General features: G+C 50.9%; 1 long non-coding RNA gene across 1 annotated transcript; it reads right to left on the bottom strand.

Annotated features, from left to right (window-relative positions):
* Window positions 1–17619: 17619 nt before the first annotated feature.
* LOC144297998 (uncharacterized) lies at window positions 17620–21902 on the bottom strand. The gene is made up of 2 exons (XR_013365002.1): window positions 21508–21902; window positions 17620–21095 (listed from the first exon to the last, which is right to left on the bottom strand). It is a non-coding gene; the product is annotated as an uncharacterized LOC144297998 (long non-coding RNA).
* Between the last annotated feature and the right edge of the window lie 1907 nt (window positions 21903–23809).

The following is a 23809-nucleotide window of genomic DNA, read 5'->3' as shown; positions in this document are numbered from 1 at the left end:
TGGGTTTGGATTTTCTTTGTGACAGGTTTCTAGAAGACACATTGACTTGTTCCTGCCCTCCTCCCCCAACACCGTTCCCCCTCGAAAGTCTGCAGCCTACCCAGTTAACCCGGGCCTCAGGAAACTGTTCATGTCGCTCCCGCAGGGTCTGTGGAACAGAGTCTCAGCTGGAAACAAGGCAGTGAGCAGCTTGATGTTTTTTCTCCTTTTCTTCCAGTTTATTCTATATTGCCATTTAATAAGTGTCTCTTTGGGGGTATCTCTATGCCCATTATTTAAACTCTGAAAACTGAAGCCCTGTGGCTTTCACAGGAAATAACCGTTGAGTCACTGTGGTGAGATATACAAATATTGTTCTAAATTCTTATCACAATGACCACTGGGATCATTTTTCACAGAACATAATTTTCATTATTTTGAAAGACAGGCCTTGAGTTGGGATCTAGAAAGAGGAGCTCTTTCCTTGGAGGTTTAAGCTTTCATCACTAGGTTTTTCCTACTCACATTTCCTTCTTTCCATACTCCTTTGTACGGCCTCCCTTCGTTTCTTCCACGTTATTGCTAACGTTACTAATAAGACCTTGGGACTCCTAGCTTGAAGTAAATAACTGTTTACCTGCTTCTATCATTATTTTCAGCCAGGTCATTATTTGTACAAATAACCTCATTTAAGGCAAGTCCTAACTCAGTAGAGAGGACAAACATCCCATTTTACAGATGAGGAAGACAAAGCCCCATAGATCAGTGTCTCTCTAGGGCTGCTTAGATCAGAGCAGGGCCTGGTACCTCCCCTACAGTGTGCTGCCCTCCCTTAGGATCATTCTGCCCCACCTGGGCCTGGAAAACCTAAGACTCTCTATGCCCGCATGTCTTTAGCTATGGAAAGTTCTGTTGGGGTGGGGGGTGGGAACTGCCTTAGGCCAGTTCCGTTCTGAGGTGTTCCGAGAGTCTGGTGGACTCTGTTATCTTAAAAATAACTATAAATCTTTTTTCCTTTACAGTTAAAAGAATAGGTAAAAAAAAAAAAAAAGAGAGAGAATAGGTCAAACACAGGATTACGGAGAACAATTTAAGAACCAACCAGATTTATCGGAGTTGACATTTTGCTACAGATGCTTGAGGTCTGCCTGCCTCTTCTGAAATAGAATGCTACAGAAACAATTCCTTCTCTCCTTCCTCCTTGTGGTCTCCTTTCCAAGGCTGCCCCCATCCTGAATGGTGCCGCATGCATTTGCATGTCACTCTACTGTTACGCACAAGAATGCATCTTATATTACACGCCATCATCATCTCTGTGCTTTGGAAGAACTTGTGTGAATAGTTTTCTCCTGCATGTGCCCATTTGAGGCTCACTTCTGAAGGATGCCCCGGACTGCTTCGGCTCTCCTGAATGTTTCACTCCTCTGGTTGGGCCTGGATCATCTCACGAAGAATACGGGGAGCATCCAGGACATTAGCAGTTCCTACTGCAGCAAGGGCTGCAGGCTTGCACAGTGCCAGTGACTGCAATTCCCGGAGAGAGGCAGAAAGCAGGGACTAACCTCGTGCGTGGTCTGAGTTGCATGCACACCTACCGCCCAGGAGGGTTCCGAGAGCTCACGTCCCCCCACAGCCTGGAACTGGAGTCCAGCCATTTCACAGAAGGAAACCAGGCCCAGAGAAGAGAATGATTTTCTTAAGGCCACACTTCCAGACATTGGTAAAGCAGGGACCAGACAAGACAGCTCAGGACTCAGCACCACCGTGGCCCCAGCGCCCTGGTGGGGTTTTTCCTGCCCTGTTCATCCAGCAAACAGGCCACCATCAATTTGGTGATTTTCTTGCCTCTGCTCTCCCAGCAAACTGTGACCGCCCACGCCTGACACCGGCGGCCGCCGGGACTCCCGCGCCTCCCGCCTCTGGGTGAGTTGGCTCGGAGCGCCCTCCGGCGGCCGGCAGGGAGCAGCATTCTGATTCCCGATCGGAGCTGCAAAGCCGTTGCAGCCAAAGAGCTGGGGTCGAGCGAGGCCCTTCCACCGTGAGTGCTCCCCGGTGCACGCTCTGTACAGGACACATTCACTTGTCCTTGCATCCCCAGAAGCACTGGCTCCCAGCCGACAGTCTCTGGGTGTGCCAGGCACCCTGTGACTGGAGCTGCTGCAACCCCAGGGAAGGAGACGTGGCTCTTGCCTGGAGCAGTTTAACGTTTACTGGGTTCTCAAGAGAGGCACCCGGGGGCCGCCAGCCGCAGAGCCAGAGCGGCCAATGCCGACCCACAGAGGCCTGGGGGCTACAGAGAAGGCAAGAAGGCAGTGTCCGCCACGGAGAGGCGGCCACAGAGATTTGGGAGGCCCCTCCGGGGAAGCCAGTGTCTGAGTGCTCAAGGAGAAATGAATTTCCATTGTGGGAGGGGACAGACCCGGCCTTCCTTCTGCTTTCCCCTTCTCCAGGGCCTTCTCCTCGTTCCCTTCCTCCTGACTCATCCATCAACTGCCCCAGTTGTTCTCCAAAGCGCCACTAGGCAAAATGTCCATGTGCCAGGGAGTTGGGCCTCTTCTGATAGATGTGCCCTCTCTGCCCCCTGCCATGCCTTCCATGGTATCTCATGCCCTCCCACCTGGATGCCTGAATCCTGCACCGGCCTGTGTGCTGTAGAAATCAATAGGGAGGCACCCGGGCTGCAGGGAATTAGGTAATTAATCCAAGGCAGCCTGATGGAGGAGTCCTATTGCGGGTGGAGGGAGTGGTAGGCAAAAAGTACCTGTCCAGAGGCGGGTTCCATTCATCCGAAATGTTTGGGATGTGGGTGGGGAGCTTGGGAGAAGGCTGAAGCACAGGGTGTTTGGTGAGGAGTACCTCTCTCTCCTCCAGGGTTCGTTTTCATGGGGACAATGTCACAGTCATCTGCAACTGTCATCTAGTTTCCAGGCAAAAGACAGGAAGGTAGCAGAATTGTCTTGAATCTCATCTTGACTCTGGTTGGCCCCAGCTGGATCATCTTGGGCAAATCACTTCACCTCTCTGAGGCTCAGTTTCCTTGTCTGTTAAGTGGACACGCTGCTTTATAAGGTGATCGTGAAGATTGGGCAAGATAGTACCTACTACCTCCCTAATGCAGAGCCTTGGCAAAGGAGAACTGTTATTAAGAGAAGCTCCCCGATTATTTGAAACACGTTTGATCTATTTGGATTCGTTACTGAAATCCACAATGCCTGATAGGTAGCTCACCTAGAGAATCACAGGGCATTAGTAGGAAAAAATGTAGTTCCCGAATTTGTAGCATGCTCGGGCTGCTATAACAAAATACCATATACTGAATGGCTTAAACAATAGAAATTTATGTCTCACAGTTCTGGGGATGCAAAGTCCAAGATCTAGGTCCAGGAGGGTTTGTTGATGGTGAGGGATCTCTTCCTGGCTTGTAGAGGCCAACTCTTCACCATGTCAGGGATGCAAAGAGAGGGATGCAAAGAGAGGGAGCTCCCTGGTGTTTCTTCTTCTGAGGGTACTAATCCCATCACAAGACCTTCACCCTCAAACTTCACCTAAAACTATCTCCCAAAGGTTCCTACTCCTAAAACTATCAGTGGGGGCTAGGGCTTTACCCTATGAATTTTGAAGGACATAACTCATTGTCACCTCCAGCCCAAGCCTTGGCATCCCCTGAGGTGCCCCCATGCCACCCTGGGCTTCTGGGAACAGGGAAATGGGACTTGGAAACTATTATTCTGAGATCTTCCTGACCTTCCTCAGCAGCTAAGTACCATCTTTTAGGTCTAAGATGGTGATCGTTAAGAGCTGGGTAATTACTGGGCACCCTATCCTGACAAAGGTGAACATGTTTTCAGGAACTTGGACTCATTAGACCTCACAACAAGACTTCGCTAAAGTGGCTCTGAGCACTACAGGGCCACACAGAGGAGAGCAGATGGGGCCGAGGCTCCAGAAAGTCGCTGAGCCAATGGTTAGCCCCAACATTCCCCTTCAGGCTAGTCTGTCTCCCGTTCCACCTCCCTCTCAGGCCCTCCAGGCTCTGAGGGTCTGTCCCTCCACAGGCAGCTGCTGGCCAGTCGCCCAGGGGCCATGCCGCTCACCGGTCAGCATCACCGCCGGCAGTTGGCTCCCTGGAGACAGTCAGTTAAACCGACAAAGCCTCTGTCAGACTCCGCAGGGCGTCGCGCCATCTGCCGCTCCAGGCTCAGCCGGGAGAGCAGTTCCTGGAACGTTCGGGCTCAGGGAGGCGGCCAACAGTCACAGGGTCGGCCCCGCAGGGACAGGGCGTATACACGGGTTGCCCTGGGCCTGCAGACGCGCAGGTCCCTTGCTGCTGGCGGTGGCCAGAGGAGGAGGTGAGGATGGGGGAGCCGCCATCTGCCCAGTAAGAGGTGACAGCGCGCAGCGGGGCTGGGCAGGCTGACAGGCCTCCGGGCTCAGGCCCACCTCCGGGGGCTGGACTCCCTCCTGCGCCCCGCTCCAGGCCTCCTTGAGAGCACACCGGGGACAGGCTGGGACCCGGAGGAGGTGGGGGCTGGGGCTCGGACCCAGGGATTAGGCCAGGATCCTGGGATCCCACCTGTCGGGGTGGACACGGAGCCGACAGTTTCCCGGGCTGCTCAGAAGAATCGGATCCCGGGCACTCAGCTCACGGGGACGTTTCTGCTCAGCGCGTGCCCACAAACGCGTGGCCGTAAGTGTGCATTCACGGGGTGGCAGACACGCCGACCACGCCCCCTTCGGACACCGCCCTCCTCCTCCCTGCAGCCCCAGAGCAGAAGGAGGCCGCTGGAGTGGCTGGCTGCTGACCCGCTCCTGGGGACGAGGACGGGAGGCCAGCCCCCTCCCCCGCACCCCCCCCCCCAGCTCGGCCAGGCCAGGACAGAGCCCCAGCTCACCAGCTGCCGCAGGGACACGGCCACACCCGGGGCCACACCCGGAGCCGGAGCCGGAGCCGGAGCCCGAGCCCGAGCCGGGCTGAGCAGCCGGGCTGAGAGGTCAGAGCAGGTGACGGGGCCCAAGGACCCGCTCACCACCTGCACACACTCCCGGGCTCCCGCAGGTTCCCAGCACCTTCCTCCAGGCTCCTCCGAGGTCTCTAGTGCACAGGGAAGGCCTGAAGCAGCCCCCGAGCTCCTCCCCCTGCAGACAGGCAGCCCCTTCGGCTCTCACCCCCTTCTCCCCCCTATAAAACCCTGATCTCCACCTTCCCAGGCTCGCCCCACGCTGTACAGCCTCCCCACCTGCCCACCTGGGCTCTGGCCCTGCACGTCCAACAGGAAGGAGGTCCCTGGCTTTCCTGCCCCGTAGGGACCCAGGGTCATGGAAACGAGGCGAAATTTCCATGACCCTGTTGGCGGTGACATTATTTTGTATATGCCCCCCACGCTTGAGAAACAGCCTCTAAGCAGACACACCAGTCAGCAGGTCGTCCTCAGAGCCGAGCTGTGCTCGCTGCTGATTCTGCGCCAGCTGGTGTTTGACCGTGCTGCGGGCGTCAAGTGGTCAGACTCCCGGAAGGACCGCCAGGTGGAGAGATGCCAGAGGCCGGGCCCACGGGACCCTGCGCGCATCCCCGGCCCTGGCCACCCTGCCGGGGCCGGGAGGAAACCCGGGGCTGGCCGCGAGGCCTGCCCTCCCCCCACCCGCCCTGTCCACCCCGGCCTCCCGCTCTGAGCAGGACACGAGGCACACGGTTCTGAGAACCGACAGGCAGTGAGGACGATCAAAGCGCTTGGGCCTTTCACTCTCTCCTTTTGCCATTTCCAGGCCGGCGTGGACCGGGGTTGCGAGCTGATGCAGCGGCCGCAGGTGGCCCCGTGGGCGGCTTCCTCCCCCCACAGGATGACCCAAGCCCCTCCCGTCCCCTCAGGTTCACTTTTCCGCCTGGACGGAGCCTGGGAGAGCACAGGTGCCTCCCCGCGGCCCCACTGGGGCCAGGACAGGCCTCGGCGGACCCTGGAGGGACTCTGCGCCCCTGGCTTCCCGGGCCCCTTGTGCCCCGCGGGGCTCCCTCTCGCTGCCCTCCTGGTCTCGGCCCTCACGTCTGCCAGGCCAGGGCCTGGACTCAGAGGCCTGGAGCCTGCCCGCAGCCTCCGCCGGGCCAGCTGGGTCCGCGTCCTCGCCTCTCGGGCCTCCGCCTGCGCCGCCTCCTGAGTGGCCCCGGGAGAGCCTGAGAGCAGGGCAGACAGCGGGAGGGGCAGCCCAGGGACAGGACTCACCGGGGACTGCCCCCCGGGCTGCGGGCAAGGGTGAGCGCCGCGTGGTGCCTTTGCTGCGCCCCCCCCCCCCCCCCCCCCGGAGCCACCTGGAGAACCTACCCCACCAACGACTGTGCAGGGATCGGGGCAGCACCTGGGGCTCTGCGCCAGGGCCGCTCCTCACTGGGATTCGCTGCCAAGAGACACGCGGAGCACCGCGGCCTCCCAGACCTTGGCCATCCGCGCACACCTCAGGCCTCCATCCAGGGGCTCAGTGAGGCCAAGGCCAGAGCTTGCTCAGCAGCCACCCAGAGAGCCACGTTTCATTCCCTCTGGACTTCCCACGCCCGAGGCCTGTGGACGTGGCTAGTGGGGCCACTTCCCGAGGAGGACTCTCTAGGTGAGGTTATTGGTGCTCCTTTCGGGTGTGTTTCCCATTACTGAAAACAAACGTTATGTGGCTGTTTCAGGTACCCTCACCTTGTAATCATGTTATCACCTGGGGGGCGGGGAGTGAAGTCCCAAGTTCAATGCTAAGCCCGTGTCTCTCTCGAGAAGGGAAGGAGGTCCTTGCAGGTGGGACATGATTGGGGGCACCGGGGACCTCGCCAGGGTTGGTGCGTGCGTGGCCCAAGCCTGAATTTGGGTTTGAGGACCTCTCTCTGGAAGGGTTTCATGACCAGATGGTCCTGGAGATGGCAGCACGGGTTTCGGTCTTCAAAGCATTTCTCTTACTGGGCCATGACTCTTCTCGTTTATTCTCTGTTCTCTTCCGTTCCGTCGTCTTTGGGACTCATTTGCTGGTTGTTCACAGGGTGTTACAGAGTAATCCCCTTCCAGGGACCCCTATGCCCTGAGAGCTTATGCTGGCCTCCTCCCATTCTTCCTGGTATCTGCTCCTTTGGAGGGGCCATGCTGTTGTTTTTAATGGGTATCATCTGGTTTAATTTGTTAATTTAATTTGATAATATGTAATCCTTCTTGCATTTGAACTTCTCCTCAGTTCTTGATCAGTACCCTCTCTTAGTGATGCATTCTGGAGAAAAAAATGGCTGTAGGTATAGGCTCTCATAACTCAAGAAAATCTAGGTAAGTCTTGAATCCCTAGGTGTGTAGCCTTAACACTTGATGCATTGGAAAAAATGCACTTTCCACTCTCTCTACAGATGGCCTCTCTGGCCTTGGTGTTTCTGAGCTTAGGTGGCATCAAAGAAGCTTTTCCTTTTACCTGCCTAAACCTTCTTCAGGCACTTCTACTCTCTGGTGCTTTTCCCTCCACTAGGTAATTAAAATAATTAATTTCACCCACCAGTGACGTTAATTCCCATGGACACTGTCATCTTGATCAATGATGTCCCCATGGTTTTTCATCCCAGGGCCCAGTGGTTAAGTCATTGATCTCTCTTGAAGATTTGTGCTTGATTTTTAGGGCTTCACACTGAGGTCCTGACTTGTCACCTCCCTCATCCCTGCAGTGGTTCATCTTCCTGAAGCAGTCATTTCTACCCTGATTTCCCCAGTTTCACTACTGTGTAAGACAGGAGAGTTGGATTTGAAGGGTGTTGGGGGGAAAGGATCCAAAAGTATCAGAAGCTGGGGAATCATTTCTTTTTTTTAAAGATTTTATTTATTTATTCATGAGAATACACAGAGAGGAGAGAGAGAGAGCGAGAGAGACAGAGACACAGGCAGAGGGAGAAGCAGGATCCACGCAGGAAGCCCTTCGTGGGACTCCATCCCGGGTCTCCAGGATCATGCCCTGGGCTGCAGGCGGCACTAAACCGCTGAGCCACCCGAGCTGCCCGAATCATTTTTTTTCTGCACAGACTGTCTGCTTTGTGGGCTGAGAATCCAGACTTAAGTCTGGTTCCAAATACTCCTGCCATAGTTGGGTCACAATCAGAGTTTCATATCCCCCCTACTCCACCCACTCCAAATTCATCATCAAAATCTCCCACAGGCTGCATGTTCTCCAACAGTCTGCTCCAGAAGGAATCACTCCCATAATATCACTTCCTTACTCCAGCTCGATCCTTTCTCTTACCCCTGACTCCACCTGCAGGCTGATCTGTGTGGTGTCAGGAGATAATTTATATTTTGCAGGGGAAGATATGGTTGTTCACAGAAGTGGTCTTCAGAGAGTCACACTTTGAGTTAGAAGTGGGGTAGACCTTTGAAATGGGGGCTCCACAGCGTTGTCTTCTCTCTCAGGGATTCCTGATGTCCAAGAGTCCCAACGAGCTGGGGCGAACAGAGGGCCTAAGATGAGTTGTCCAACCCCACCACCTCCAGAGCCCTACCCGCTGTACCTGGCCTGAAATTGCCATGGTGATGGTAAAGAAACCTCATGGGCCGCCTCTTCCACTGCTGCCATTCCCACTCCATGCTGAATGTCCAGGTGTGATCAACAGAATCAAGGGGGAATGGGATCCAGAGGGAAAAGGGGCCGGACCCAGGGAGTGGCTGTGCTGGAGTCAGAGCAGGGGCTGGCAGCCCTGAGGCTCTGAGTTCCAGGGAGCCTTGGGAACAGAGCAGCAGTACCCTGGGGGAACAGGGGTCTGGGGACCAAGTTTCTACCCGGAAACAAGAATGAATGTAGGCAAGGTTTGAGGAACACTGAACATCCGTATTCTTCAGCAGCCCCAGCATCCAGAGCCAGGGTAGACTGGGTGCTGGAAGGTTGTCTGAGAACAGGGAAGACCAGTGGATCAACACAGGGTCTCCCAGATCCCGCAGCCCGAACCCTGGGGCGGGGAGATAGCAAGGATGCTCAAACACGAGGTAGAGGTAGAAAGGGGTACTTTTTTCTTTTTAAGATTTTATTTATTCATGAAAGAGAGAGGCAGAGACACAGGCAGAGGGAGAAGCAGGCTCCATGCAGGGAGCCCGACGTGGGACTCGATCCCGGGACTCCAGGATCCCATCCTGGGCTGAAGGCGGCGCTAAACTGCTGAGCCACCCAGGCTACCCGAAAGGGGTACTTTTAATCATTTTTGAAACAAGGCAATTGGACACTCATTCAGTTTCAAGAGTCAAATAGGTCTGTACCAAGAACTCTCTCACTCTGCCTGCTTCCAGGAGAAACCATTTCAGACCATTTAAGATGGTCCCCCTGGCCCCCAGCCTCACCAGCTCTTTTGTGCTTCTGCTCTCCTATCTCTGCCCTGAGCTCTTGTATCCTACTTTTGCCATAGACCTAATGGATTCATCAGGTTTTAAAATCAGAGTGAAATTCTTTTTTTTTTTTTTAAACTGGCTTTGTGGACTCACTTTTCTGGTGAGTTTTCTTTCACAGTCATATATTTGGTTTTTCTACTCCTTTATTTGTGATTTTGACTAAATCGTTGGCTCCTTTTCAATAACTCATGTTTTCTAACTTATGTTTCTCTTTAAGAATTCACGTTAGAGATGGCTCAGGGCTATGTCCTACACTTTTACACATCATCTTAGTCCCCCAATTTAAATCAAATGAAATATCTATTACAAGTGAGAGGTTATACAAAGTTTATATGTATTGTATAGAGAGTCCCAATGAACACCAGTATACCCACCTCTCAGCTTCAGAAATGCAACACTATCTTCATTTTTGACATCTCCTTAGTACTCCCCACAATCCTATCTCCTCCTCTACCCTAAGAGTCATCACTATCCTGAATTTTATTGATCACTTGCTTTTCTTTGTAGTATTTCTTACAAGTGCTCAAATGCTCAAAAAATTTAAGTAGCTTAACATGTTCTTTTTTTTTTTTTTTTTAAGATTTTATTCACGAGAGACACACAGAGAGAGGCAGAGGCCTAGGCAGAGGGAGAAACAGGTTCCCCACAGGGAGCCCAATGCAGGATTTGATCCTAGGACCCTGGGCTCATGACCTGAGCCAAAGGCAGATGCTCAACCACTGAGCCACCCAGGTGCCCCTGCTTCACATGTTCTTGAAAAAATATTTTTACACCATGTGTCTTCTTGAGTCAATGACTATCCAATAGTGTATAACAGTTCCAAAATTCATGCAACAATTGGTGGTTATTTCTCATACACATATCTAGGGGTTGGTTGGGGGGCTGGATTCAGCTGGCCTGTGTTTTGGCTCCAGGCCTGCTCCATGCATATCTCACTCCCCGAGGGCCAGTGTCTATCCTGGGCATTCTCTCTCTCTTTTTTTCTTTTTTCTTTTTTTTTTTTCTTTTTTTTTTTTTAGATTTTATTTATTCATGAGAGAGAGAGAGAGAGAGAGAGGCAGAGACACAGGCAGAGGGAGAAGCAGGCTCCTTGCAGGAAGCCTGACATGGGATTCTCCAGAATCATGCCCTCGGCTGAAGGCAGCGCTAAACCGCTGAGCCACCTGGGCTGGACATTCTCTTCATGGGGCCAAAGGCAGGTGCACAAGAGAAGAAGCCCAACCAGGCAAGGACAATTTTACAGTTAGCTTGTGTCTCACTCACCAACATCCCAGTGGCCAAAGTGAGTCCTATGGCTTAGCTTGAAATCCAGAGGTGAGGAATTCTTTGCCGACCATGAGGCCTTGGGAAGAACTGGATCTGTAACACAATAGCAGGAGGTCACATGTTACTCCATCTACCAGAAGGACACAGTTATATTAATATGATTCCATCTAGGAATTATGTAGCCATACTTCATTTTAACTGCTGGGTAATACTCTGCTGTAATGACTGTATTTTATGTTTCTAGGATTCTCTCTGTGGACACTTGAGTTTTGCTAATTCAAACAACGCTGCTTTGAACATGCTCACACATGTCTCCAGTACAGGTGTTTTGAGAAGTATTCAAAATTAAACTACTATAGGAGGCACCTGGGTGGCTCAGTTGGTTAAGTGTCTACCTTCTGCTTAGGTCATGATCCCAGTGTTCTGGGATGGAGCCCTGTGTCAGGATCCCTCTCAATGAGGAGCCTTCTCCCTCTCCTCTGACCCTCCCTGTTACTCGTTCTCCATCTCTCAAATCTTAAAAGAAAAAAAAACCGTTTAGCAAAATTACCTAAAACTTTGAAATAAAGCAAAAAAATGATCACATGATCTTCAAATAGCTTTGTAAGAACATTTTTATCAAGCCTCCTGAAATCATCTAACTTGTTCAGGGATGTCACTTATTAATGATTGGTTTCATAATGAAGTTTTATAGATGAGTTTTTTTGGGGGGTTTTTTGAGAGCACATAGGAGAGTGAGGAGGAACGGGGAGAGGGAGAGAATTTTTTTCAAAGATTTTATTCATGAGAGACACACAGAGGCAGAGGGAGATTGAGGCTCCCTGCAAGGAGCCCAATGTGGGACTCGATCCCAGGACCCCAGTATCACGTCCCGAGCCGAAGGCAGATGCTCAATCACTGAGTCACCCAGGCACCCTGGGAGGGAAAGAATCTAAGCAGGTTCAGCGGTCAGTAGGACTCAGGGCTCAATCTTCAGACCTTGAGATCATGACTTGAGCCAAAATCAAGAGTCAGACCTTTAACTGACTGAGCCACCTAGGTGCCCCTATAGATGTTTTATAACAAGTATAGGTGAACTTATAGAAAACTGGTAAGTTGTGATTTTTGTATCTGGCAAAGATGTCAAACCCTGAAGTTTTCAGTTTTATTGTACTTTGGTACAGTAATGTTTTGTATTTAGCAAGTTTTCCTCCAATTGTATAAATCCTAATTTCTCATATCTTCATTAGTGTTGTCATTCATCTGCTTCCTTAATTAAGGAATTAAAACTTTAAATATGTCCACTCTGGTGGACACTAAAAGGCTACCAAAGTAATGGCAAGTGTTATTAGCTTGAGATGAGTCAGAAAGGAGAATACCAACAAAGTGACTATTGCCCAACAGACCTCCATTACTAGAGGAAATGGTATATTCAGGAAAGTGAACCAGGCCTTGATGGCATCTCACAGTATGTGCAAATCGCCCATTCATCCACCAAATACATCTGTCTCAGATGCAGGGTCTGTGTCAGCGCATTGGGCTTCTTGGGGGCTTCACTACACCGAGTTTCCTGAGGATATCTGACCCTGGCTTGCCAATGGATCAGCTAAGGCTGATGGGTTACACCCAAAGAAAACTCAAAACCACATGGAAAAGGGCCCTTTGCTCAATGCAGGGAGGTGTAGACAGTGATGCTAGCCCGCAGAAACACTCCCCAAAATGCACCTTGTACATTTTTGCTGACTTGTGGGCAATTGCCACGTGGAGGGAGAACTGGGTGAAGATGTTTCATCTTCTATGGGGACAAACATTATGGCAGCATAGTGTACAAGACACACACACACACCACCACCACCACCACCACCACCACCACCCCGCAACCTTTGTTTGTGACCCATATGGATACCAAGGAGAAAGGAGCCTTTGAGGATGCACGTCATTGGAATCCACAAGCTGACCTGACCTGTACTGCCAGGTAGCAGGTGCCCTTAAAGGATGGAATGGGCCCCTCCGAAATGAGAAATTGATCAAGAGCACTGATAGCTGAGGCTCTGCTCCCAGTGGAGCTTATGCTTCATATAGGCACTTTGGTTCTAAATGAAGGAATTCCCTGAAATGGTACCTCCTCCCTTTAAGTAGACTATTGGTCAGGTTGGGACACCCCGAAGGCCCAGAATGGTCATAAGGTTCCCAAACCACATAATTAAGCCTTCTTACTCTACCACTCATGCTTACATTTTGGAAACTGAGCTCCTGGAATTTCAAGAGTAGAAAAGAGGCAAGGGGTGGGTGACTCTAATCCAGTGTTTCTCTTGCTGTCTAGCTATACTTGCTGAATTTAGGCAATTATGTATATGATAATGATCAGAAATACAAGGTGAGAACTCCCAAAAGTGGTCTTGGCATGACCCACATATCAGGTGGTGAGAGTTTCTAGGATAGTACAAAGAATATAAGAAAAAACTGTTGAGCACGTCAGGGCTGGTCTGAGTGTATGGTGTGGGTAAGACACGAGAAGCCGGGCCAACATAACTGAGTGACAACTGCAGGAACTGGGCATACAGCTCTCCTGGCTGTGGAAGGAGAGGGCCAACCTCAGTTAGTGGGAAGAGAACACTTTAGACCCTAGGATATCAGGTGTGGAGGGAGGAGCATAATCTCACTTTGAGCCTTGTCCACAGGGCATTTAGCCAACATAACCCAGACTGCCACCATTACTCTCAACTGCTGGCCAACATAGACTCTTGGTCAGAAACCTCCCAATGGCCACTGACTCCGGGAAGAAATAACTTCCACTTGAAAAAGCAGTACGAGATCAACTTTATGGACACTGACATTATTGTTACTTTTTTTGTACATTTCTCATTGAATACTGACTTCTAAATGCTGTAGCACGAGTAGTAATGGACAATCACATAGCTCTGGATTTCCTGCTGGCCAGTTAGTGGGGTGAGGGGGTTGCCAACACCTCGTGCTGCATCTGGGTTAATGTCATATTAACTGGATTGGCCCAGATGGAGTATCTGGCTGTGGACCATCTTCCAAATAGGCCTAAGACACTGATGGGAGTGACAGTGTAGACATTCCCGTTCAGTGTTTCCCAAAACAAATAACAGATTGGATCTAAGTCCCTATTAGTGCAATTGCCTACAGCATGTGATGGGATGGGCTACTGAGAATTCTTAGTGGGATATATAAAAAGCCAAGGGTGTGGACATGTAGAGAGATGGCTTGACCTTGGCACCCTAGCAACCTTGTACATAATCCACATAAACCTTACAAGCAAAGGCTTGAATCACAGGTAATCTGACCCTTAGCAGAACACCTTGTGTTCTCCCTGGAACACGGAAGGATGGGATATCTGTGAGGAGGTGCTCTGGGCCGTTTTCTACCACCATTGCCTCTTGGGTTCTTACGAGGGCTGAGGCTTTCTGCTCCACCCCTCTCAGAATAGAGTCACAGAATGTAGAAATTCTTATAGGCAGTTTATAATCAGCTCCTCAGTAATGGGTGTTCCCTACCCTTGTTTCAGCCATCTGGCTCCTTTTATTTCTGTGTCTTGTGTGTGTGTACAGGAACCACATGGAGCTAGGACTTTAGGCTACTCTTCCTTTCATTGACTATGTACGTAATACACTGGCCAAATCTAAAAGTGGCTTTTGTATATTAACAAGCCAAAGGACTCGTGTATGCTTGACACATGAAAGGCCCTGCAACTTCCGCTCTCTACCAAGAAGTAAAACTGAAAACTCAAAGCCAAACAGCATCACTCAGGGAATTGTACAGGCTAATGCCACAGTCCAAGACCTGATCTCACCAGTTTGGCCTATGCAGTTAATGACTGGTTATCATTAACTTAATCAGGTAGGGACTCACTGATTGCAAGCTCAGATATAAAAATTTTACTGGAGCAAGTGCACATGGCCCCTGGAACTTGATATGCAGCTACTGACCAGGCTAAAACATTTTCCTTCACATCAACTTGCAAGACCTACCAGCAAGTTTGTTTTTTACCTAGCAGTGCTAACAGTATACCTTCACAGTGTTGTCACAGGGCTAAGTAGGCCTATTCTGTTTTCTGTCATGGTCTAGAATACAGAGATACTGATTTCTTGACATTTTACAAAATGTAACACTGATCCATTATACTGCCATTATGCTGATAGGATTTGGTGAGCAGGAAGTAGCAAGTATTTTAGATGCCTTTAGTAGGACAAGTGAACCACACTGTAGAAGACACAGGTCATGAAAATTCAAGAGTTTGTCACTGGAGTGAAGTTTCTGGGGGCGCAGTAGTCTGTAGCATGCAGAGATGTCCTCCAAAGCAAAAGTAAGTTTCTGCACCTTGTACCATCCATCATGAACAAAGGGACACAACTCTTGGTGGCCCTTTTTGGATTCTGGAGGCAATCCGTATCACATATGTGTGTACATTTTTTTTTTGACCCATCTATAGAGACACTGATAAGCCTACCTGTTTCAGTTAGGACCAGAGAAAGAGAAGGCTCTGCAGTAAGTTCAGTCTGTCATACAAACTGCTGTATAATTATCCAGTAGATCCAATAATATATTCCCAAAGTGTTTGGGCTAGCTATAATTGATGTATGGAGCTTCTCACAAGCTTGACTAGGGGAATGACAGCTCCATCTCTAAGATTTTAGAAGAAATCTGTGTCCTTTTGGACATATAATTCTTTTGAGAGAAGCTTCTGGCTTGCTACTGGACCTGAAGATACTGAACACCTGACTCTAGCACATCATGTAATCCCGTGGCCTGAGTTTCCCACCACAAACACATGTAGCCATAAGGATGCGCATGTGCAGAAGCATTTATCATCAATGGAAATGGCCTATAAGAGATGAAGTTTGAGGAAGTTGGGGAAATATGAGTACATGGAATGAGCAGGTGGCTCGGACTCCTTTGACATGAACCCGTTGCATTGGTCCTCTCCTTCAACCCATGCCTATGGCCTCATGACGTGTTCTTTATGACCACCTGGCTGAGGAAAACACTTGAATATGGTTTACAGCTGGATTTGCACAAGAAGCTGTAATACATAGGCGGCCAGCTGTGACATTATGGGGTGACCCTGAAGGACAATGGATATGCCTTCCTTGCTACACTACTTCTGCCAGCAACACCATCTGCAGACTTACAGGATGACTTCTCCACCATTACAACAATCAATCCACTGTCATGTCTGATCAAAGAGCTCATTTCACAAAAAGGACATTCAGCAATGGGCTCCTGCCCATGGAACTAACTTTTGACTACATACTTCATCACCCAGAAGTGGGCTCCCTAACTGAAAGATGGAATGGCTGAGGGTTTTTTTTTTTTTCTTAAAGATTGGGATTATTCCACTGCATAGTTTCAGACCATGATGTTTTATTTGTTTATTTATTTATTATTAAATATTTTATGTATTTATTCATGATAGACACATAGAGAGAGGTAGAGACACAGGCAGAGGGAGAAGCAGGCTCCATGCAGGGAGCCCGATGTGGGACTTGATCCCAGGACCCCAGGATTATGTCCTGAGCTAAGGCAGACACTCAACCACTACATTAGAGACATACAGACTAAAATCATTTATATATAATGTTCTAGGGCATATAAACACAGTTAATGAATTCTGCGAATATAACAAAAATGTAGTACAATTATAAAGAAAAGTGAGTGACTAATAAACAATATTCAGGATAGTGGTACCTTGGGTATAAGGAGGGAGATACAATGTTTGGGGGCACAGAGAGGACATCAGATATTGGCGGTTTATTTCTTAAGCTGAGAGTTGGACACATAGGTTATTAGTACTCACTACAGTTTACTATACAATTATAAAACCCCTCATATATATGATGCATTTCATTCTCCTTCGGATGGGTAAAAATAACCACACACAAAACCTCGAGACACAAGGAAGTATACTGGAGCTTGAGACATAGCCCACATGAAACCTTTACAAAAATTGAGTACAACTAAATTAAACTCATTTAAATGAGTTATCTAAATAGGATGAGCACAAATTGAATCAAAGATGAGAAAAAGGATGAGAAAATCATTCACAAAAAAAAATGTTGTTCACAGGCAAATGAATAGTATGACCAAACATTTTCAATCAAATTAATAAAGCAGTTTATAAGGCTAATAAAGCAGTCATCTCCAAAAGCAAGAGGCAAATGTAGAGATACAAGAGACTAAGGAAGAAATATCAAGGGTAAACGATGAGATGAAAAGAGAGCCAAAGGAGGTCTTTTTTAAAAATACAAGCTCAAAGGACAGCGCTTCGGTCTGAGGACAGACAGTGGGGAGAGGAAGAGGAAGTTCTTTGTGCACTTGTAAAGCTACTTGTGCACTTGTAAAGCCTTTTAAACTGTGAATTTGTCACTTGGATTTTGAAAATTTATACAAAGCAGCCTGTCCCTACCCCATGTTGGAGTCCCCTTGGCACTGTCCCCATTGCAATGTCTGGGCCTCTGGGCCTGGGAGATCCCACATTGATCCACATGTCTGCCCTGTTCTCAGACAACCTTCTAGCATCCAGGCTTCGATCCAGCCAGATCCAGCTGTGTGTGCTGGGACCACATAAATATCATTACTCAGACCATGTCTATAATCTTGTTTCCCAGTATAAACTTGGCCCCCAATCCCCCTGGGCACTACTGGTCTCCTGCCAAGGTGGGAGACCTTGAACCCAGAACTTCCGAGCCTCCAAGCCTCCAGCCTCTGTTCTGACTCTAATACAGCCACTTCCAGAGTTTGGCCCCTCACCTTTGGGCTCCATTCCCCAATTCTGTTAATGACATTTGGACATTCCTTATGGAATAGAATGAGATGAGACATGGCAATAATGGAAGAGGCAACAGGTAAAGTTTATTTACCATCACCATGGAAACCTCAGGCCAGGTGCACTGGGCAGGACTTCCGAGGAGGCAGGCTGGGACAACCCTCCTTGGGCCTCCTGCTTATCCTGTCTCATAAGGACAGGAATAAATCAGGACATCAGGAATTCCCGGGAGGCTGCCCAGTATTACTAAGCTCTGGAATGAGGTCTTACCTCAACTTGTGAAGACCACTCTTTCTGAATCCTTTTTTTTTTTAACCTCTAAAGCATGGGACATTTCTGACTCCATAGGGAACAGTGAACAGGTAGGATGCAGTGGGAGACAGGCCAAGATGAAAGAAGACAAGGAACAATGTCAGGATGGTTCCCTCTGCAGCATGGACTCAGAGAGCAAGCAGATCAGGGAGGTGACTGTGGATGAGTCACAGTGGGAAGGAATGGGGGGATGCAAAGGTCTCACTGAGATCCAATTACAGTAGGAGCTGGCTGTGGCCAGGTCATCACTGAGAGGAGATAAAACCCCTGGGGACAAGACATAAAGAAGTCTGGGCACAGAGATTCTCCAGTCCCTGCACTTCTTCTGCCACATTTCTTTCTGACATCCTACAAACTCAGCTCTTATTTATGAGTCCACCTGGTACCACTGGGGCAGTGGGACATAGCTGGGGGGAATGGCTACTTCAAGATGATGAGACACTATAGGGATGAGGAAGGTGGCAGGTCACTGCCTGTAAAGCCCAACAAACCAGTAACAAACCCGCTATAGGGGAGGTTCACGTCTCACTGGCCATTCCTTGGACCTTGGATGACAACTACTTAGTGACACTCCCTAATCAGCAAGGCACTTACAAGAAAGGAATTGAAACATCAGTAAGTGAAATAAATGAAGTCCATTTTTCCTGGAAAATATGAAAGGACATGAGAAAACGAGTCTTCTACAGGAAGTGCCTATGCCAGCTCTGACTCGTTTGGCCCTTTGGAACCAAAACACTAAACTGTCACCATAACCTTAGAAGATTAAGCTACAGACAGGAGGATAAAGATTGGATTGGTACTGGCGACCCAATCCAAGCTCACAGACCTATACCAGGTTTATTTTTTTGAAGTCTCAGCGGAGCCCATTATGACCATATTTTTCTTTTGATACTGTAAGCCAACGATAACAGGGGATCAATGATGGATCTGGTAAAAACTCAAAAAAATGTCACCAGAAAAAAACAGGGACAATAAAAAGGGAGAGTGTTAAAGATGATCAGATTATGAAAAAGGAAAAGCCAGCAGGGAATCTTTAGAAAACAACAGCATGGCCCCTCCAAAGGAGCAGATACCAGGAAGAATGGGAGGAGGCCAGCATAAGCTCTCAGGGCATAGGGGTCCCTGGAAGGGGATTACTCTGTAACACCCTGTGAACAACCAGCAAATGAGTCCCAAAGACGACGGAACGGAAGAGAACAGAGAATAAACGAGAAGAGTCATGGCCCAGTAAGAGAAATGCTTTGAAGACCGAAACCCGTGCTGCCATCTCCAGGACCATCTGGTCATGAAACCCTTCCAGAGAGAGGTCCTCAAACCCAAATTCAGGCTTGGGCCACGCACGCACCAACCCTGGCGAGGTCCCCGGTGCCCCCAATCATGTCCCACCTGCAAGGACCTCCTTCCCTTCTCGAGAGAGACACGGGCTTAGCATTGAACTTGGGACTTCACTCCCCGCCCCCCAGGTGATAACATGATTACAAGGTGAGGGTACCCGAAACAGCCACATAACGTTTGTTTTCAGTAATGGGAAACACACCCGAAAGGAGCACCAATCACCTCACCTAGAGAGTCCTCCTCGGGAAGTGGCCCCACTAGCCACGTCCACAGGCCTCGGGCGTGGGAAGTCCAGAGGGAATGAAACGTGGCTCTCTGGGTGGCTGCTGAGCAAGCTCTGGCCTTGGCCTCACTGAGCCCCTGGATGGAGGCCTGAGGTGTGCGCGGATGGCCAAGGTCTGGGAGGCCGCGGTGCTCCGCGTGTCTCTTGGCAGCGAATCCCAGTGAGGAGCGGCCCTGGCGCAGAGCCCCAGGTGCTGCCCCGATCCCTGCACAGTCGTTGGTGGGGTAGGTTCTCCAGGTGGCTCCGGGGGGGGGGGGGGGGGGGGGGGGCGCAGCAAAGGCACCACGCGGCGCTCACCCTTGCCCGCAGCCCGGGGGGCAGTCCCCGGTGAGTCCTGTCCCTGGGCTGCCCCTCCCGCTGTCTGCCCTGCTCTCAGGCTCTCCCGGGGCCACTCAGGAGGCGGCGCAGGCGGAGGCCCGAGAGGCGAGGACGCGGACCCAGCTGGCCCGGCGGAGGCTGCGGGCAGGCTCCAGGCCTCTGAGTCCAGGCCCTGGCCTGGCAGACGTGAGGGCCGAGACCAGGAGGGCAGCGAGAGGGAGCCCCGCGGGGCACAAGGGGCCCGGGAAGCCAGGGGCGCAGAGTCCCTCCAGGGTCCGCCGAGGCCTGTCCTGGCCCCAGTGGGGCCGCGGGGAGGCACCTGTGCTCTCCCAGGCTCCGTCCAGGCGGAAAAGTGAACCTGAGGGGACGGGAGGGGCTTGGGTCATCCTGTGGGGGGAGGAAGCCGCCCACGGGGCCACCTGCGGCCGCTGCATCAGCTCGCAACCCCGGTCCACGCCGGCCTGGAAATGGCAAAAGGAGAGAGTGAAAGGCCCAAGCGCTTTGATCGTCCTCACTGCCTGTCGGTTCTCAGAACCGTGTGCCTCGTGTCCTGCTCAGAGCGGGAGGCCGGGGTGGACAGGGCGGGTGGGGGGAGGGCAGGCCTCGCGGCCAGCCCCGGGTTTCCTCCCGGCCCCGGCAGGGTGGCCAGGGCCGGGGATGCGCGCAGGGTCCCGTGGGCCCGGCCTCTGGCATCTCTCCACCTGGCGGTCCTTCCGGGAGTCTGACCACTTGACGCCCGCAGCACGGTCAAACACCAGCTGGCGCAGAATCAGCAGCGAGCACAGCTCGGCTCTGAGGACGACCTGCTGACTGGTGTGTCTGCTTAGAGGCTGTTTCTCAAGCGTGGGGGGCATATACAAAATAATGTCACCGCCAACAGGGTCATGGAAATTTCGCCTCGTTTCCATGACCCTGGGTCCCTACGGGGCAGGAAAGCCAGGGACCTCCTTCCTGTTGGACGTGCAGGGCCAGAGCCCAGGTGGGCAGGTGGGGAGGCTGTACAGCGTGGGGCGAGCCTGGGAAGGTGGAGATCAGGGTTTTATAGGGGGGAGAAGGGGGTGAGAGCCGAAGGGGCTGCCTGTCTGCAGGGGGAGGAGCTCGGGGGCTGCTTCAGGCCTTCCCTGTGCACTAGAGACCTCGGAGGAGCCTGGAGGAAGGTGCTGGGAACCTGCGGGAGCCCGGGAGTGTGTGCAGGTGGTGAGCGGGTCCTTGGGCCCCGTCACCTGCTCTGACCTCTCAGCCCGGCTGCTCAGCCCGGCTCGGGCTCGGGCTCCGGCTCCGGCTCCGGCTCCGGGTGTGGCCCCGGGTGTGGCCGTGTCCCTGCGGCAGCTGGTGAGCTGGGGCTCTGTCCTGGCCTGGCCGAGCTGGGGGGGGGGTGCGGGGGAGGGGGCTGGCCTCCCGTCCTCGTCCCCAGGAGCGGGTCAGCAGCCAGCCACTCCAGCGGCCTCCTTCTGCTCTGGGGCTGCAGGGAGGAGGAGGGCGGTGTCCGAAGGGGGCGTGGTCGGCGTGTCTGCCACCCCGTGAATGCACACTTACGGCCACGCGTTTGTGGGCACGCGCTGAGCAGAAACGTCCCCGTGAGCTGAGTGCCCGGGATCCGATTCTTCTGAGCAGCCCGGGAAACTGTCGGCTCCGTGTCCACCCCGACAGGTGGGATCCCAGGATCCTGGCCTAATCCCTGGGTCCGAGCCCCAGCCCCCACCTCCTCCGGGTCCCAGCCTGTCCCCGGTGTGCTCTCAAGGAGGCCTGGAGCGGGGCGCAGGAGGGAGTCCAGCCCCCGGAGGTGGGCCTGAGCCCGGAGGCCTGTCAGCCTGCCCAGCCCCGCTGCGCGCTGTCACCTCTTACTGGGCAGATGGCGGCTCCCCCATCCTCACCTCCTCCTCTGGCCACCGCCAGCAGCAAGGGACCTGCGCGTCTGCAGGCCCAGGGCAACCCGTGTATACGCCCTGTCCCTGCGGGGCCGACCCTGTGACTGTTGGCCGCCTCCCTGAGCCCGAACGTTCCAGGAACTGCTCTCCCGGCTGAGCCTGGAGCGGCAGATGGCGCGACGCCCTGCGGAGTCTGACAGAGGCTTTGTCGGTTTAACTGACTGTCTCCAGGGAGCCAACTGCGGGCGGTGATGCTGACCGGTGAGCGGCATGGCCCCTGGGCGACTGGCCAGCAGCTGCCTGTGGAGGGACAGACCCTCAGAGCCTGGAGGGCCTGAGAGGGAGGTGGAACGGGAGACAGGGCTGTCGTTGGCGGACCACAGGCTCTCTGAGTCACTTCCTTACGGTTCTCCTCTTTTTGCTTCTCTACAGGTTTATCAAGATGTAACTCAGATACCATGCAATTTACTCATTTTAAAAAAGATTTTATTTATTTATTCATGAGAGACACACAGAGAGAGGCAGAGACATAGGCCAAGGGAGAAGCAGGCTCCCTGTGGGGAACCTGATGTGGAACTCGAACCCAGGACCCCGGGATCATGACCTGAGCCAAAGGCCGTCACTCAATCACTGAGCCACGCAGGTGTCCCCAGTACTCATTTTAAATGTACACTGGTTTTTAGTATACTCAGAGTCACATATCATCGCCACAAACTAATCTTAGAACATTTTTATGACCCCAAAGAAAAACTCTCTACTCATCTGCAGTCCCCCCTCTATTCGCCACCCCCCTCCCAGTCCTAGACAACTACTAATCTACTTTGTCTAGAGATTGCCAATTTGGACACTTCATATAAATGGAGTGATACTGTATGTGTTTTTTTATAACCAGCTTCTTTGACAGAGTGTTTTCAAAGTCCTTCCTTATTAAATCATATATCAAATTTCATTCTGGCGGTGCCTGGGTGGCTCAGTCGATTCAATGTTAAACTCAGGTCATGTCTCAGGGTCCTGAGTTCAATCCGTATGTGGGGCTCTGAGCCGAGTGCAGAATCTGTTTGGGATTCTCTCTCCCTCTTCCCCCCCCCCCCCCCGTCTTGCACACATGCACTCTCACATTCTCTCTCAAAAACAACCACTTCATTCCTTTATTGCTAAAAATATTCTATTGTACGTAGAAACCACATGGTAATCATGCATTTATCAATGAATGAGAATTTGGATTATTTCCACTTTTTGTCTATTACAACTAAAACTGCTATGAACATTTGTGGTGTTTGCATGGATACATGTTTTCCTTTCTCTTGAGCATATACCTAGGAGTGGAATTTCTGGGTCAAAGTGTTCAACCTTTTGAGGAGCCACTAAACTTTCCTTTTTTTTAGGTGCCTGTGCCTTTTAAATTCTCACCCACAATGTGTGTGTGTGAGGACTCCCATTTGTGCCCCAACCTGACCCTTGTTCCTACCTGTCTTTTTGACAGACCCCTAGGGGGATGGTATCAGCATTCATCCTAGTGAAATGGTGTCTCATTGTGCTTTTAATTTGCATTTCTCTAATGACTAATGGTGTTGAACATCTTCTCATGTGCTTTCGGCCTTTGTAGATCATCTTTGGAGAAACATCTATTCAAATCTTTTGCTCATATTTTAGTGGATTTTTTTTGTCTTTTTATTGAGTTGTCAGAGTCCTTTATGTATCTTAGATAAGGGTCTCTTACCAGAAAAAAAGTATCTTATCAGATGTATAATTTGCGAATATTGGCTTCCATTCTGTGAGCTGTCTTTTCACTTTCTTGGTGGTGTCCTTTGAAGCACAAAATTTTAAATTCTGATAAAGTCTGACTTATTTTTTCTTTAGTAACTTGTACTTTGGGCCTCATACCTAAGCAATCATTGCCTAACTCAAGGTCACAACAATTTACTCCTATGTTTCCTTCTAGAAGTGTAATAGCTTAGCCCTTACATTTAAGTTTTTGATCCATTTTGAACTAATTCTTGTATATGATGTGAGATGGGGATCCAAGGTTACTATTTTGCCCCTGGCTAGCCAGTTGTTCCAGCACCATGTGCTAAAAAAACTATCCTTTCCCCAGTGAATTATTTTGGCATCTGTCTCAAAAGCAATTCATCATAAATATAAGGGTGTCTTTCTGGACTCTTGATTCTAGTTCATTGATCTGTGTCTATCCTTTTTTTTTTCTTTTAAGAATTTATTTATTTATCCATGAGAGACACAGACAGAGGCAGAGACACAGGCAGAGGAAGAAGCAGGCTCCATGGAAGGAGCCTCCGACGTGGGACTCGAT

Source organism: Canis aureus, chromosome 26, assembly GCF_053574225.1.
Source record: "Canis aureus isolate CA01 chromosome 26, VMU_Caureus_v.1.0, whole genome shotgun sequence".
NCBI lineage: Eukaryota > Metazoa > Chordata > Mammalia > Carnivora > Canidae > Canis > Canis aureus.
Note: the sequence above shows the minus strand (reverse complement) of the source record. Positions and strands in the feature narration are given on the sequence as shown.